Source organism: Brachyhypopomus gauderio, chromosome 1 (assembly GCF_052324685.1).
Source record: "Brachyhypopomus gauderio isolate BG-103 chromosome 1, BGAUD_0.2, whole genome shotgun sequence".
Classification (NCBI taxonomy): domain Eukaryota; kingdom Metazoa; phylum Chordata; class Actinopteri; order Gymnotiformes; family Hypopomidae; genus Brachyhypopomus; species Brachyhypopomus gauderio.
This window is the reverse complement of record NC_135211.1, coordinates 5149980-5168701: the sequence shown is the minus strand read 5'-3', so window position 1 is coordinate 5168701 and position 18722 is coordinate 5149980. Positions and strand designations below refer to the sequence as shown.

Genomic DNA, 18722 nt, shown 5'->3' with positions numbered 1-18722 from the left:
CTTGTGTGTGTAAGTGGATGAAATGTATGCTGGAGTAGTACAATCCTGATCATCTGAAGATCTCTGTGAGGGATAAGAGATCTCGGGCTAGGCTGAGACATTATCATCAGGATCAGAGTCACACTGAGGGCAAGAGAACACAGAGATCTTGGGACATTATCTCATAGATCTTGCTTTTGAACACACTGACCTGTTCTTTCTTCCCAAAGCTCTTGTGAAGATCTGATCTGAATTTTCTCCTCCTAACAAACATGCATTCTTATTTCAAGTGTATCCAAGAAAGTAATTTTGAGATCATCAAAAACATTTTAACTGATCACATACCACAGAGCTCATGTGATTAGCATCAGAGCCAGAGAGACTACTACCACTACCACTGTGATGTGCTTTAACACCGTACTCCCCTCTGGACCTACAGAGATACACCAGCAGCCATATGCAACATCGAATCAAAACAAAGACAAGAAACATGAATGTAATATATTCAGGATTTATCTGACCCTAATGTAACACTAAATTTTACACTGTGTGCAGGAATTCCAAATGTGGACACAGCAGCACATGTGTAAAAGCCAAAGCACAAGAGAGGAACAGAAGAACAGGTTCATTCAGAACCAGATCAGTGCAGGGCAGACTAGATGTTGGACTTATATTTGTGATGACCAGTGTGAGCAGGAGTCTGCAACTCCTCATGCCCTCTCAGAACACAGGAGCAGCAACAGACACTTCACTGCACTCCAGGTAGAATTTGTGGTGTTTGGTGGGGTTGTGGGTTACAGGCTGTCTGTTCTTGTACCAGATGTAGGTGGGGTAGGACAGATGAAACTCCTGCGGATGGGGAACAGGACCTTGCGTTGCGCCAGGATCTCCTTGGGGAACTGGTCGTTGATACTAAAGTCCGTTCCTTTCAGCTCCCGGCCGCGGCTCTTTAGCAGCTCTGTCTGTAGTTTTCAAACTTAGCCACGAACGGTCAAAACTGATGTTTTTAACAGTGTCCTCTGGGATTTTCAGGTGAATTGGTATGAATGATTTTACTGTAATCTCGGGGTCTTCGTCTGCCATCTCCGGAATACCTGAAAATATTAAATTGTCTCTCATGCTGAGAGACTGGAGATCACTGACGGTTTCTTTAATTTTTTTGTTTTCTTCCCAGAGCCAGGTCATTCCCTCGATCAGCGATTTCACAGACTCTCTTAAACACTAGAGCTCCTACAGCAGCGAAAAATTTCACAAGGCTTGGTAAGGTCCATGTAGCCCACTCCCCTGCTGTGAAGGGATTAACGCCCATTGTCTTGGTAATGCGGTGGAAGCGGCTCACCCCCAAGCTCATACGCCTGCCAAAAGCACAAGCTGGCTCACCCCCAAGCTCATACGACTGCCAAAGCACCAAATGTGATACTTCACGAAAAATTTGAAGTTACAAGCAGACTATATATGTTACCAATCCTACAACAAACAGCAGAAAATTTGTAGACTCGTGTTTCAAAAGTTACAATTCAAGCGCACGTAGAGACGACAGTTTCTCTAATGAGTCCCGTCAAACTATAAAAATAAATAAAATTGTTTGAATCTTGCTCTTTGTACATTTCCTATACTTTATAATATTTGTTGTAATCGAACACTGTTTCCGCGTTTGAAAAGCTAAGAAATTATATGGCGCAATTAGCTTGATGCTAATGTTATATAGGAAAACCCATATTATTGCTAGCCGAAATTAGCATGATCGCGTGGCATCACTGATAAATGTTGTGATCTAAACAGCAGGCTGGAAAAGGAGAGGAAAAGACAGGAAAACAAATTCATGTGCTGCAAAACAACTTTATTCGGATCAAATATGGATGTCTATTCCGGGTTTCTTGAAGTGGAATGTCCATTCCGGGTGTCATGAAGTGCGACTCTGGAACAGAAAGAAGAGATTATTGGAGATTATAATAAGCGATAAGAGATTATAGTGTGTATGTGTGCCTCTTGTGCTCGCAGTGTTTTTGAACTTTCCTTTCCATGATGTCGACAGGTGTAAGTGCCTCTAGTGCTCGCGGGGTATTTGAACCTTCTGGTCCACGATGGCGATGCCACACTGAAGAACAATTCAAAGTAAACCTTACATTTTGAATAAGATCTTTCAGAAGACAAAAAATATGTACCACCACATATACTTATCAACATACCTTCATGTAGTTGTAGCTAACACTTGCTACACCGCCAGGGACCCTCTTTCTTACATTTGCGACAGGTGTACTTGCCGCATTCAACGTTGATGCTGTGGTTGCGGTTGCAGTGTGACTGCACCTGACACGTGGTCGTCTTTCCAGGTGAAGGCGAAGGACATGGCGTTTTCTTCAACTCCTTTTCCTGTAGATGACGATGACGAAGTTCCCCAGCAAGAGCATATAGAAAAACTCTCCTGCTCTCTGTGGACCCCATGCATGCCATGTACAAAACATGCGCGTTCCTCGCTGCCAGGTCAAGTATGTTATAGAACACTGCAACGGGCCACCGGCATGTTCCTGCGCGCACCGTGTATGTACGGACCTTCTGATCCATGTCAACGGCGCACTGCAAAGAACAATTACAAAGAAGTACATGTTATACTTTTAACGAATTCATTCATGTATAAATTGATTCTGCAGTGCCAACACATGCATACCTTCATCCGGTTGTAGTCCGTCACGGTGTTTGGCTTCTTTTTTCTGTCGGCAATTCTCACGTGCGTGTGCATAGTGCTGAGAACGCAGACGACTTTATTAGCCTTGGGGGCATACACTGTCAGCAGCGCATCATGTGATCTGTACACCTCCATTGAAAACTTGTCACGTCCCTTGGTGTTTTTGGTCTCCGAGGGAATTTCCCGTCAAATCTTATTTATCGTTCCAAGCGGAGTTGTGTTGGACTCCAGCAACTTTTCAGCCAGTGACAGAGATGTGAAGAAATTGTCCGTGGCTACAATTCTGCCCTTGCCCAGGTATGGCTTCATGAGTGATCACCACCACATTGTCGGACACTCTTTCACCCTTGGGACGATCGGGGTCCTTTCCCAGATATGGAATGGCGTTGCACATGAAATTGGTCTTCAAGTCAGAAGCAACCCAAAACTTAATTCCAAATTTGTCCGGCTTTGATGCAATGTACTGTGTGAACGGACAGCGAACCTTGGTAGGAAACAGCTGCTCGTCGACTGTAATATCTTGACCGGGGGTGTAACAGGTTGCAATTCTTCACAAATCGCTGCCAGATGTCCGAGATCGCAGCAAACTTGTCGCTCTTTGCACGCTCCGCACGGGTGTCCTTGTTATCAAACCGCAGGTACCGCATAATTTCCTGGTAGCGGTCCCGCGGCATTGTCTCCTTGATTGAAGGCACAGCGAACATTGCCGACCAACACTCCGTCATCGCTCCAACAGGAGAGAGGACTGCTCGTAGAAAAAGGATTGCTATCGCCATCACTTCACTGACCGAAAAACTCCAGGTGCGGTCTGTTCTGCGGGCTTCATGGACTGTGCAGTCGGTGATGAGTCGCAGCATCTCCATGTCGAGCAAACACAGAAAACTCTGCAGTCTACTTGTGATCCTACGCTGTATGAGTAAAAATAAATAAATGACGCAAGGTTAATTACACGTACAAAATATCAGTCAAACACAAGCATAAACACTGCAAAAAATATTACGTTACTATACCTTTGCATGTTCTGTAGGCCCAGCCGGCTCAACAAATGTTGAATTGAAACGGCTGACATGAGTGCGTGTGATGTCAACCTTCTCCCACACAGTTCCGTCTTTTGCCTGTACGGCCTGTGTAGAAGCGCTTGGTCCAGGTGTGGTGTCGGCCTGTGTAGAAGCGCTTGGTCCAGGTGTGGTGTCGGCCTGTGTACGACTCTCTTAAGGACCGTGTTTTCTACAGCGAGTGATTCTACCTGCTGCTGGCTAAACTCCACTGATTCCTGCAAAGCCTGAAACTCTTGGTGGAGAATTTTCACTAGAGCCAGGTGTGTGTCAAACCTGGATAGGTTGTTGTTAATAGACTCCAAAATGTCCACCGTGCTGCAGGTATGTGGGGAGGCCGCTCCCAGGGAAGCTTCGGGGTAGCTCCTCTTGGTGGATGGCGTCTTATCTGGTTTGCTCATGATAACTGTCAAAGCAATCGTCTATATAATTGAATAAACTGTCTAGATCCTCTGGTTGAGTTTGTTGAGATTTATTAGATTACAAAAAAAGAACACCTAGAAAGGATTATTTATTTTTATGTTGTCTAAAACTTAACTAGCAGGATATAAAGAATTTAGCTGACAAGTTTGTTAGCAGTGGCCTGCCGCCACTTTTGCAGTCTGCCGTACTACTCAGTCATTTCCCCTAGAGTCTAGAGTTAATTCAACCACCTTATATTTTTCAGGGCATACACCATCAGAATGGCACTTCCAGATGTGTACACCTGTGTGGAGAACTCCTAAGGCATGGAGAATTCCTTCATGGTGTGACACGGGTACGGAGGAAGCAGTGGCTGCAAACTGAAAGCGTCATTATCCATGGTAAAAAGAAACACAAAGACTCAGGCCAAACGGCAGTAATAACGTAGATAGCAGCACTTAGCAAAGTCCACATAGGCAGACCAGGAACGATGAGAGTTCCAGAAGGGGACAGCTGTCCTGAGATGCGAGGCGAAGGTTCAACAATGTGCAGCACTGAACTGCAAGACCTGTGGGCTAAACTGCTGTGAGTGTGAAATAGGAAACAGGTGTTAATGAGGTGATTGGGACCTGGGGAGTGGTTTGGTGCAAGAGGGTGTGTGCCTGGCTGAAGTGGGCATGTGTGTCTGTGAGTCAGCGCGCCCTCTAGTGGCTTCCAGGCTGATCCACCGTGACACATAGACTGTGTGTGTGATTGTCCTCAGCATCTCTATGCCGATCAAACACAAAGCTCTGCAACCTGCTTGTGATTATACGCTACGAATAAAAGAAAAATGAAATGTTAATAACATGTAAAAAAAATAGCAGACAATTCAGTTCAGTGTTTTTCTTCTATACATCTACAAAAAAGGAAGTATCGCTCAGGGCCGGCCCTTCCATTAGGCAATATAGGAAAATACTAGTCCGTCATTTCCTCCACTACGTGTGCTGTTTGCGCCTCATTGAGAATAAAAGATCAGTGTTGTGTCTACGTTCTGTGCTACCTCGTTTCTTGACGCGCACTCAATGTCACAACCAGATTTAATCCGTCACCATATTCAATCACTAAAATCCATGAGAAATTTGGTGGACACATTTACTGATTAGTTTACTAAAACTATTAGGGGATGGGGAACTGCAGGTGTTCACAATACACACGTTGACTAGCTAGCCAGGTATTTTAAAATGACATTAAATGTATGCACATTTCATATTGCACATTTCAATTCATTTTTAAATACCTGGCTAGCTAATGAAGGTGTGTATTGTGAACACCTGCAGTTCCCCCTCCCGCCTCCAGAACGCCACTCTGCAGTGTCTACTGAGTCTCTCGTGCTTCTGGAGCCCCATCAGAGCTCAGTGCTCCAGCTGGACGGATCCATCCAGCTGCCAGATGCTCAGATACCCGATCAGGAACACAGGATTCACGTGTCTAAATGAACTGTTCAAATATGAGTGCTTAGGGAGGTGTTGTGATGCTGAGAGAAATAAATCACATTGGTCTCCCTGTTACCGCTCGTAGATGTTTTGCAGATCTGCAGCAAGACAGGCTCACTAGTTGTAGCTCTTTACAGAAGAAGAAGCTCCTGAGAGCTCTGAATGCCTGTATTTCAGTCAGATGCCCTGCGTTTGAAAAGGACTACGAACAGGTTCAGCTAAACAACCTCTGAGTCATTCAGAAAACATCAGAACCACATGCAGTAGACTGCAGGAACTGCACACAACCTTCTTTGTTTTCACACTCTGCTGCTGCTGAAGTCCAGGAGTAATGCCCTTCTGATGTACTGTCTTCCACAGGATGCCCATGAGTTCATGATGATGTGTTTGCTTCAGCTGAAGGGAGAGAGACACTCAGGGTTTCCTCCTCTGCCCTGTGAGTTGAGTTTCACCTCAAATCCGTGCACATCTGCAGCAGGTAATTCTGTGCTTTATACCCTCATCTCCTTCTTGTAAATCAACTGGTCTTCACATGTGTTTCTTCAAAGTGTGCATTGTCAGAAAGTATGCACACACTTGGTATGGGATAATGTGGGTTATTTATCAGACCCTCCAGAAAGTCGCGATGTTGCGATTTGCAACTTCAAGCAAACCCCGCGAATTCAGGGCGGTGTTGCAACTTCAGCCAATCACCGCAACTTTCCGCACATTTGACCAATCACTGATGTCGTCTTGATGTGACGTCGACAAACTCCCGCCTTACTTCCGTATATACGTTCAAGAGGAGCAGACTGAAAGCAGCATGAGCGAAGAAAATAACGGCAAAAAGATCGGGAAAAGCAGTATCCCGGTACACTACATGAAAGCAGGGATACACTGTCCAGATCCGACCCGCGAATTGATTATCTATGCCCCCCTGGATGATATTTAATTACTATTAGAACCGGCCCGCAGGCCACAGCCGCCCGATGGTGTTTTGCACGCACAAACACTACATTCCCCACAATGCAACGGTAGCCCGCGAAGTCACTGCAGCGCACGCAAGCGGCGAGGGTCTGAGATAAAGTTTAAAAGTTTAAACTAGTGTTGCCACCTTTCCCGGTTTTCCCGGGACTGTCCCGGTTTTTCGTCTTTTTAATATTCGGTCCCGGCAAAAAAAACTAGGTTAGTTCAAACCATGATTCAGACTGTTTCTGCACACTTTAAATCTGTTTTTTTTCTCGCTGTGTCCATTTTAAACCCCTCCGGTAACGTTTTACTTTAAGTTTACGTTCGCCACGCCGCGCTCAACAACTTACGTTCGCCGCCCACCCCGCTCAACAGATTACACTCGCTCAGTATGACAGTGTCCTTGTTTTTTGTCAGACCTAGGTGGCAACCCTACTTTAAACTGAGATAAAGTTTAAAGTCAGAGATAAAGTTTATTTATCTCTGATCCATATCTATGAGTTACTAGTTCGCTCTGGCGCCAAGCACTGGCGATCGATCTCGATATAATACTTAATTTGTGTCCATTTTACAGGCCGCCCGGTAACAACTTACGTTCGCTAACCCCGCCCCCCCTCCAGGTTCAAATCTCACTTCAAGCGATCTTGAAAAGTTGGCAACCCTGAATAAATAGGTAAATAGATCATTAAAATGGACTACTAAATAGAGGAAACCATACAACATTTACTCCCTATTGTAATGTACTTACAAAAAAAGCAAAAACACACCGCAACTTCCATCGCAATTTTTTTGAAAAACACCCGCAACATCAAACATTTTAGCCCGCAACAATCACAAAAAAGGCCCGCGAAATCCTGGTGGGACTGATTTATGTGTGAAGGTTGTAACCTACCAGTTTGTTAAGTTAGGGAGCCATCCTAACCATTGTCACTCTCAATGAAATCTTTTTTCAGTTTTGGAGTTCAAATGTGAATGTGGTCAAGGCACCAAGGCATCTGAAGTGGTTGAGTTCTTCACATTGAGTCTCGATTTATGTAAATGACCAGAAACAATGAGTTTTAAAGCAGTGAACTCATTACCCATTAGTAGTAAATGAGAGCAGAGAAGGACAGGGATAGAAAGTACAGCACTTCAGCCCACTGATGAGGAAAGAGATAGAGAGATGAAAAAGAAGAGAGAGAGAGATGCTCAGAAAGACAGGCTGAGAGAGATAGAGAGATATGAGAGACCCATATCAACAATCTAAGATGCATTCTTACTTACTGTGGTGTCTCATTTGGGTGGCAGCATGGACAGTGGTGAGTACTCTGACATTATCCACAAACATGCAGTAGAAACTAAAGTGACTTGCTACCCTGACAGGGCACTACATCAGTGGCGTAGCTGAGGAGAAAGCAGAGAGCTGGTTAACCTTCATTGATTCAAATGTTTCAAAAATGATTGAGCCAGCCATCCTTAAGCGCAGGGCAAGAACAGCCTACCTGCTCTTCTACATGCAAAGGTAGTAGCTCACCTTCTAACTGAGGTACATTTACTAAAACACATAGAGAACTGGCTGAACTACAGCTGCTCCTGTTTTTCTGTTGTCTCCAGTGGGGCTGGAGAGAAGAACGTGGTCCTGTGGAAGGTGGACCAGGTGGGGAAGTAGCAGTATCCTCCTAAACCCAACTCCATGCCAGGTCCAAGTGAGGATACACATGTAAGCACCTACATCCACAATTAACAAAACAGGCTACACATCTGCTCAGTTCAGTTCAGGTCTACCCCTGTCTGTTTCTGTCGTCCAATTGTAGGAGACAATTAATTAAGAATCGTTTTTCTCCACACCACCATCCATTGGCAGTAGTTTAAACAGTATTTCAGATGCCCACAGATTCGAATCAGAATTGAATTTATACCTGAAATCAGCACATTAATTTCAGATGATATAAACTTCATTTTTTTATGTCATCACCAGTAGAGATTTACAGCTATTCTCTGTCCTCAACACTGCAAACACTGAAAGAATTGGTTCTTGTCCAAGCAGCAGGAGGGAGGGCTTAAACCCTCCTATTTACATGGGTGTCACTTCTACATGCCATCACCACATATGAGAACACTGCCAAGGTGCTTCACTCACACACAAAGAGCTTCAGTCCATTTTGAGAAATAACCGACATGTGTTCTTATTTGCATATTTCAGGAGTGATCCTGAAGCTCTGACGTGATGATGATGTAGGACCAGGTGCAACAAATTCTTCACCATTCTTTAACCTGTTAAGATTCCCCTGCTACTTCAGTGTTATAGAGGAGCACCCTCCTACATGCAACATGTCACACTCATTCAAAATCACACAAAGAAACTACTAGGACCCATGACACTATGCAGAGATCTCGTCCCAATTCCTTTGATCTAATCATAGTGCAGATCCTCACCCATGCCCATCTCATGCATTCCCTCAAACACCTATTAGTCAGCAGTTGGCAAATATAGAGTGATAGATTTTGACTTTGGGCACCTTAGATAATTAAAGGAGTTTTTAATAAATGATAATAAGTAAAGAAGGTACTGTTAATGTCTACCTTCTGAACCTGCAGTCCTGCGTTCCTTGTGCACAGCAAACAAGCTGCACTGGCTCTGCTTGCTTCACGATGCTGTGAGGGAAGTGGCCGCATGCACCCTTCTGGCCACTAGAGGGCCTCATCCCCTGAATACTAGTGGTCTCCATAGATACTCCTCTCATTCACCTGCGTTCCATCAGCCTCATCACCACACTATGTAATGCTTCCAGTGTCCCTCAATACATGTGAAGTACTGCCAGCACTTCCTAGTCTACATACACACAAGAGACGATGTGCTCTGCATCAGTAAATGTTCCCAAATGCATTTTAAACACTGGTAATGCACTATTGTAAAAGATGACAGGATTTTCAGTATTTTCCCATTAGCCCAGCTGACGCATTTTCCCCTGGCCGTTACATGAAGTTCCTCTGCTTTCATGATACTATGCAGAAAGCCCCATATGTATTTCAGTTTGCATTATCAACATCTCAGTCGCTCTGGTTAGTGCATCATACAGCGGTATATACAGTGGTGCTCTCAGCGTAGTGCTGGGCGGTATGACCAAAATTCTATATCACTGTATTTTCCAAAATTATATCGGTTTCACTGTATTTGGCGGTTTTTCCCCTCATGCATGATGTGTTAACTGCATTGATTACGAAAAGAATTACTGCAGTAGAGCAGTTAAGAGCACCCTATTCCACAGTTTTCAAATGGTAGCACTAAAGTAGTGAATGCATCGTATAGAATGACAGTTGCTCCAGTACTGTACTGGTGCTGGTGTACTGGTGTCTACTCACATGTGCATTCCTCCTAATTTGGATCTTTCCTCTTTTTAGCAGAACACAGAAAGAGCTGATGGTTAGCAGAGGGATGACAGACATAACATAGTTTATTTCTGTCTACACATTCTCTTGACGCCGGTTACACACAAACAAGGACATGATTACAAATGAATCACTGATCAACCTTATTCAGTTTTTCTGCTAATGTACTAAATCATAATGTTCTTATGTGATCTTAAATGACATTAGCAAATGTCCCCGACACCATTGTATTTGGACTGCGCTGAATACGTAAAAATCAGATAATTAGTAATATGTTAATTGTCGTGTTCTGGGTTCTAAATATGCGTGTGGGTCAATTACTTTCGGGACAACTTGGGTAGCTTTTCAAACGAGCCCGACTTTATCGTACAACTCGAGCTTAACCCACCCAAGCACACCTTGCCCCAGGTCTCCCTCTTTGGTGGGAGGGGTCTGTATTACACTTAATACCACATTAATGATCTATAGGCCTACATTTGCTTTCTAACATGGGTTTCTAAGTAAAGCCACGCGTGTTATGCAGGCCTTTCTCAGCTATTTTAAAGTTATGTTATGTGTTGGAAAAAAGAAAATTAAAGGCTAATAACTTGATGTGTCAATTTAGTGTTTTTCAGGAAGACTGTGGGAAAGCAGGAGTAAGGAGGCCTCAGTGGCCTTGAGGAGAACAGAAGGGGCCTATTCAGTGCAGGATGTGTAGCAAGCAGTTTTTAGATAACCAGGCACACAGGCTGGGAGAAGAGGAGCAGGTGAATTTCCATGGAGAGCAGCCAGGATTGGGGAGTTATCGAAACTTAACAATTCGAAACTTATGGACAGAGAGTATGAAAGAAAGGACATCGCCCAGCACGGGGGGCTTTTCGCTTGGACACTGCTGAGATCCACTTGGGTTAGGTAGATTCCTAGGCAACTAGCACCAGTGCACTGAAGAGTTTGTACCACGTATACTTCTATTATATTGCATTCAATTATATTCTATATAAATCATTTTAAAAGAACTTTTGTTGTCGAGACTTTGCTTGGACCACTCAGTCAAAAACCAGTCGGTTCATCGGGGCGGTGTTGGGGCCCGTCTGGGTCGGAGAAGAAAATTCCCAACAAATTGGTAGCAGAGGATGGTTTTTGGCTGGAGTCGAATTCTGCAATTAGGACAAGAGAGGAGGTCAATCCGTCCGTGAGGTGACTGAACTAAACCGCGCGGTCTGAAAAAAGGTAAGGAGCCATTCTCTCCTATTGGCTGATGTTACTACGTCATAGGCTAAATTAAAGTTCAGTCACTAAATGGTCGAGGCGAAATACTCTCTGTAAATTTAGTATTGAAATTGTATACGTGTTACAAACTCGATATATAGACAGGAGGATTGCCCTACGACTCATAAAGTCGTAGGAGGACGCCCTGTAAACTGCAGTAAATTTGGCAGGTAGCCCGATTATTCTTGGAACAATCGGAGGTCGCGCCCGTTTGTTGTTTTAATTAAGGTAGGTAGCCTGGAATTCTGTGAATTCCGGAGGACGCGCCAGTTTATTATTTTAATTAAGGCAGATAGCCTGGAATTCTGCGAATTCCGGAGGTCGCGCCAGTTTGTTATTTTAATTAAGGCAGGTAGCCTGGAATCCTGTGGATTCCGGAGGACGCGCCATTTTGATTATTGGGGGCCCCGTGTGTTTTGGTAAAATTCCGTGTGTGATTGGTGAGATTACGGCCGTGTGTGTGTGTTTGCAAATTTGCAGGGTTGGGTTGGTTTTCATGTATCGTGTGGTTTTATGCTGAATAAAGACCTGTATAAGTTGTTTGAGCATACGTGCTATAATAAAACTTGAGAGCCTTTCATTGGGGGACTTATAAACCCACGCCCATAAATCCATGAGCCTCTGTGAGGACATTTGAACCCCTGAGTAAGTTGCATGAGCCCCCAAGAAAGACGTTCGTCATTGTGTACACAAGCACAAGAGAAACATTTCATAAGAGGTTAAAGTGTAAAACAAAAATTATTATATATTTTCATGCATGAAATTATAATTTGGTTTATGACGCTCCGTAAACGTACGATTTAACACTAGAGCTCCTAGAGAAGCGAAAAATTTCACAGGGCTTGGTGGGGTCCATGTAGCCCACTCCCCTGCTGTGAAGGGATTAACGCCCATTGTCTTGGTAATGCGGTGGAAGCAGCTCACCCCCAGCTCATACGCCTGCCAAAGCACAAGCTGGCTCACCCCCAAGCTCATATGACCAAAACACTAAACGTGATACTTCACGAAAAAGTTGAAGTTACAAGCAGACTGTATGTTACCGATACTACAACAAACGGCAGAAAATTTGTAGACTCGTGTTTCAAAAGTTACAATTCAATCGCACGTAGAGACGACAGTTTCTCTAATGAGTCCCGTCAAACAATAAAAATAAATAAAAATGTTTGAATCTTGCTCTTTGTATATTTCATATACTATACTATATAATATTTGTTGTAATCAAACACTTTCTGTTTCCGCGTTTGAATTCGCGTATGAAAAGCTAAGAAATTATATGGTGCAATTAGCTTGATGCTAATGTTATATAGGAAATCCCATATCATTGCTAGCGAAAATTAGCATGGTCGCGTTGCATCACTGCATCACTGATAAATGTTGTGATCTAAACAGCAGGCTGGAAAAGGAGAGGAAAAGACAGGAAAACAAATTCATGTGCTCTCTATCTATCTATCTATCTATCTATCTATCTATCTATATATATATATTTGTGTTAGAAGCATTTGATAGAAGCATTTGTGTTTCTGCTTGTTTGTGATCTAAACAGCAGGCTTGAATCTTGCTCTTTGTACATTTCTCATACTATCTATCTATCTATCTATCTATCTATCTATCTATCTATCTATCTATCTATATTTGTGTTAGAAGCATTTGATAGAAGCATTTGTGTTTCTGCTTGTTTGTGATCTAAACAGCAGGCTTGAATCTTGCTCTTTGTACATTTCTCATACTATCTATCTATCTATCTATCTATCTATCTATCTATCTATCTATCTATCTATCTATCTATCTATCTATATTTGTGTTAGAAGCATTTGATAGAAGCATTTGTGTTTCTGCTTGTTTGTGATCTAAACAGCAGGCTTGAATCTTGCTCTGTACATTTCTTATACTATCTATCTATCTATATTTGTGTTAGAAGCATTTGATAGAAGCATTTGTGTTTCTGCTTGTTTGTGATCTAAACAGCAGGCTTGAATCTTGCTCTTTGTACATTTCTTATACTATCTATCTATCTATATTTGTGTTAGAAGCATTTGATAGAAGCATTTGTGTTTCTGCTTGTTTGTGATCTAAACAGCAGGCTTGAATCTTGCTCTTTGTACATTTCTTATACTATCTATCTATCTATCTATATTTGTGTTAGAAGCATTTGATAGAAGCATTTGTGTTTCTGCTTGTTTGTGATCTAAACAGCAGGCTTGAATCTTGCTCTTTGTACATTTCTTATACTATCTATCTATCTATCTATCTATCTATCTATCTATCTATCTATCTATCTATCTATCTATCTATCTATCTATCTATGTTTGTGTTAGAAGCATTTGATAGAAGCATTTGTGTTTCTGCTTGTTTGTGATCTAAACAGCAGGCTTGAATCTTGCTCTTTGTACATTTCTTATACTACCTCTCTATCTATCTATCTATCTATCTATCTATCTATCTATCTATCTATCTATCTATATTTGTGTTAGAAGCATTTGATAGAAGCATTTGTGTTTCTGGTTGTTTGTGATCTGTGATCTGTGATCTCTGTGATCAGAGACTTTCTGGGTGAGGCTGCTGCCTCAGTCTTGCTCTGTGAATTAACATAATAAAGGGTGATGTTTGGCTTTGCTAATTGCTGGCAAGAAGGAGAAGAAGGAGGGGTGATGTCCTCAGAATCCTGAATTCCCAGGAGCTCTAGTGTTAAGTGCTGGAAGTGAAACTCGCGCGAGCTGTGTTGAGCTGGAGTTGTTTGGAGTGTGGAGATATTAACTTGTGTCTGTCTGCCCTTGGGGTGCGCGCTGGCGAGTTAAAGCGCTTGCGAACACGACGATAAAGTGATAAAGTTTACTGAATTAATTTTGGGGTATTAAAGTGCTAGTGAGTACAACGAAAAAGTTTTAAAATTTACTGAATCGAAGCAAAAGTAATTTGGAAGTAGTTTAAAAATCAGAGTTATATCATGGATAACATTAAGGGTTTGGAGGATTATTTGGTTGATACTATGGAGAAACGTGCTGTGCCGAGAATGAGGTCTGACACAGTGATGTATGTGAAAAAATGTTTTGAAAAGATGCGATCCGAAGGGTTGTGGCCAGACCCGGACGACCGTGGCGTGTATCAGGTTGATTGGGAGCACATCGAGAAGCATTGGGTCACACAGGTTAATAAAGAGAAAAAAAGATTAGAGGCTAGCGGAGCCCTAACTAAGCAAAAGCGTAAAATCCAGCTGGAAGAAGCTGAAACTTATTTGTCGTATGTGAGAACATTTCGGAAAATTTGTCAGAAGATTAATGATAAAGAACGAGTTGAAACCAAAAAGACAGAACTCCCTGTGCCCCCTCCCTATGCAGAAAAAGCGTGTGAACCCAGTGCTCCTCAATGTCCGCGTGCAGCGCTGATGGCGCCTGTGTCTGTGAGTGAAATGAGTGACGTTGGTGTGGACGGGGCTTCTGCACGTCCAAAATCAGTGAGAGAGCGTGAATGTGATGAGGGGAGACAAGTGGTAATGGAGGTTGTCAGTGATGTGGCTATGGACAAAATAGAGAGTAGACTAGCGAGGCTCGAAGACTGTGCGCGTGAGAAAACTGGAGAAACAGAGATAAGTGATGCATTGCAAAGAATTGAACAGCGAATGGCTGAGAGTTTGAGTCTGAGTGCCCCCACACGGTTCGAACAGACGTTGAACAGAGCAGAGAAAGTGGTCTGTGATGTGGAGAAAGCCATCAGGCAAGAAGAAGCTAAGTTGGAAAAAGAGCATGCGAGACAGCTAGAGGAATGCGCTGCGGATGATAGGAGGAGAGATAGAGGTGCACCTGACAGAAGAGATACATTGATTGTGACTGGTGAAAATTTAGAATGGGAAGTGGAGAATGACGAGGGTGTGGCGAACAGACGAGTGAAAACTCCCTCTTCAGAGGAGAGCGAGGTGGGAGATGAATGTATAAACCTGACTGAATCCGAGCAATGGGTGAGAGTGCCCGCCTACTATGACAGGCACGGTGTAGTCACGCGATCAAAAGCCAAGAACACGTCGACCCCTGGTGGTCATTATCCGATAATGGCAGTACCAGGGAGCAGTTACGCACACACATACGCTCCGTGGACACACAGAGATTTGCACACTATGATAGATAAATTACCCAATCCTAAAAAGGGCGTTCAGTATTTCTTGTCTAACAGTGCCCAATTAATTTGTTAGGTAGAGATTTGTTGTGTCAATTTTCAGCTATTATTGAATGCACACCGAGTGAAGGTAAATTAGCTGTCTCTGTCACCAACCACGATGAGCGCCTCAGAATACTTAATCAACAAGCAGCAGACGGCCCAGCTCACATTTACTGGGCCACATTACAACATCCTGAGGAACAAGCAACTGCAAAAAATTTGCTTTACACGTTTAATTTATGGAAACCATGGTTCCTGTCACTTCAGAGTATGACCCCACCAATAGACAGCACACACTGCACTTTTAATTACATCAGAGGGGAGGATGGGGTTTACGGACAGCTGTGGAATAACATTGAAGGTCAATTACAAAATATAAATTGTGAATCAATGATTTTTGGACCTGAAGGTGTGGCTGCACTAGTTGTGTTAACAGGAGAACAGATGACGTACTGGAGAAACCCGGACCAGCAGGATTCACTACCACATGTCTCGCTGTTGGTCTCGGCTGGACACGAACCTCGTGAGCTGGGCCCCATGCTGGCCACTGCCATGAAGGAACAGTTTCGCCCAACCTGTCTGCCAGGGGTAGAGGGTACGTCGGATGGTAAGTACTGGAGAGTCGCATGTGACACCAGTGACTTGGCGTACTTCTGTAACCAGCCCCTGACAGCCACACACGGCAGAGCACTGTTGGATCACCCCCAGGCCAAAGAACAACTAGAGACGGTCCCAGCCAACTTGTGGACCACGACAAAGGTAGATGTAGGATGTGCATCACACCACATGGCTCCTATTAGGTTAAAGCCAGGAGAAACAGTCGTTCATCAGCCACAGTACCGAATCAAGCCAGAAGCCATGGCAGGTATTACAGACACCATTGCAGATTTAATCAAAGTTGGAGTTCTGAAACCCACGACGTCACCGTGGAACACGCCCATACTACCTGTTAAAAAACCTGGAAAAGATGAGTATCGTATGGTGCATGATTTGAGGCGCATTAATGATGTCACTGTAACTGAGAACATACCAGTACCTGACCCCTATCGATCTTTGCAGAACCTAACGACTGAACACTGCAGCTTTTCATGCATAGATTTAGCTAATGCTTTCTTTTCTATACCAATTGATGAGAATGTGAAAGACATTTTTGCGTTTACCTTTAAAGGTCAACAGTACACATACAACAGGCTACCTCAAGGCTACAAAGACTCACCAGGCATCTTCAATCAATGTCTGTTGAAAGATCTGTCTAGATTAACTGACAATGATTTGATTGACTCTAACACCGTACTAATACAGTTCGTGGACGATTTGTTAATAGCTAGTACTTCACCTGATAAGTGCCTTAGAGACACCATAACCATTCTAACCTTGTTAGCTGAATTAGGTTACAAAGTGAACAAGTCAAAACTCCAGGTGGCCAGGCTGATGGTCACCTTTCTGGGGAGAAACATCTCACACAAAGGTCACACCCTGACTCCAAATCAGAGACAGTCAATACTGTCATTTCCAAAGCCCACTACAGTGTCCCAAATGATGTCATTTTTAGGCCTGACAGGCTACTGCCGCAACTACATACCTAACTACAGTGATTTAGCTCACAGCCTCAGAAAACTCGCAGTGTCAAAAGGTCTGAGTAACGGGAAGGTGGAGCTTGACTGGACGGTTGAGGCAGAGAGGGATTTTATAACTCTAAAACAAGCACTTGCTAGCGCTACTGAATTAGCAGCACCAGACTACACACAACCTTTTCATTTAAACGTTTCTGTAAGAGACAATCATGTTCATGCTTGTCTCTTTCAGAAGGGGGAGAGTGAAGGAAGGAACATTTTATTTTTTCACAGTTCCAAATTAGATCAACCAGTGATAGGAACAGGACCATGCACAACATACATGGCAGGACTCACCACAGCGATAGAGAAGACAGCACACTTGGTAATGTGTCACCCACTAATAGTCAGCACCAATCACGGAGTAATGGCGTTCATAAACTCACAAGCCTTTTCTTTGTCAAGAGCACGACAGAACAAGATAAAAGCCATACTCACACAGCCACACATCACGTACAACACTGCGTCAAAACTTGTGAATCTGACTGATAACATTGAAGTAGCCGAAGATGCGACACCACATGACTGCGCTGACGCCACAGAAAGATACATTCAGCTCAGACCAGAACTGCACAAGGTCAGAATTACTAAACCAGGAGCATGGGAACTCTGTTCAGATGGGAGTTGTTGGAGACAAGGTAACGAACTGAAGGCCTCTTACGCTGTGGTACAAGCATGTGGGGAAGAGTGGGAGGAGGTGGAATCAGGAGTGGTTCCACAACCAGCTTCAGCTCAGCTGGCAGAAATGGTCGCACTCACTAGAGCACTGGAACACGCGTCAGGTCAGATTGTGAACATTTACACAGATTCAGCATACGTGCACGGGGTCATCCACCATGAACTAGTCAGGTGGATGGATAATGGGTACACTAACGCCACAGGACAGCCAATCAAACATTTGAGAGCAGTACATGAGTTGAGTGAAGCTATCATGTTACCCAAAGAAGTGGCAGTGATAAAGGTAAGAGGACATCAGGGTAATGACAGTTTTGTTTCTAGAGGTAATGAAGCTGCTGACAGAGCAGCCAAAGCTGCTGGAGGGTACAACCCACAGAGCTTGTTGTTGCTGGAAACTCATAACATGCCTGAGTTGACGGAGAGCCACCTGGCACAGATCCAAGAACAAGCCACGGTCTATGAGAAGCAATTGTGGATAGACCGGGGAGCCACAGTCACTAAAGGACTCTGGAGGAGTCCAGAAGGGAGAGTAGTTTTGCCCTTAGAGAAGATGAAATTGATACTATGCGAAGCACATGGGCCTACTCACTCCGGAGTGTCGGCCATGGTGACCAAATTAGAATGTTTATGGTGGCATCCATACCTCAGAGACCACGTGAAGCAATACGTGAGCGAATGCGATATCTGTCAGTCATACAATGTGAAGAAACCATACCGGGTGAGAATTGGAGGATACCCAGTGCCCGCGGGGCCATTTGAGGAGATTGTGATCGATTACACAGACATGGGGCCAGACAACAGGGTAAGGGGGTACAGGTACCTGCTGGTCATGGTAGACAGATTCACCAAGTGGGTAGAAGCTATACCCACCAAAAAGGAAGATTCAAAATCAGTCATAAAATGGTTGCAAAATGAGTTGATTCCCAGGTACGGCCTACCAAAAGTGATTAGGAGTGACAATGGGTCCCACTTTGATAACAAACACTTGGCAGAAGTAGAACAAAAGCTGGGCCTAACCCACAAGTTTGGCACTGTCTACCACCCACAGTCACAGGGGTTGGTGGAAAGAGCCAACCAGACCATTAAGACTAAACTGGCCAAGGTGTGCGCAGCAGGAGAC

General features: G+C 43.7%; 1 long non-coding RNA gene across 1 annotated transcript; it reads right to left on the bottom strand.

The window, feature by feature from the left end:
• Positions 1-1814: 1814 nt before the first annotated feature.
• Positions 1815-5238, bottom strand: LOC143526549 (uncharacterized). The gene is made up of 4 exons (XR_013133891.1): positions 3676-5238; positions 2648-3573; positions 2169-2556; positions 1815-2077 (listed from the first exon to the last, which is right to left on the bottom strand). It is a non-coding gene; the product is annotated as an uncharacterized LOC143526549 (long non-coding RNA).
• Between the last annotated feature and the right edge of the window lie 13484 nt (positions 5239-18722).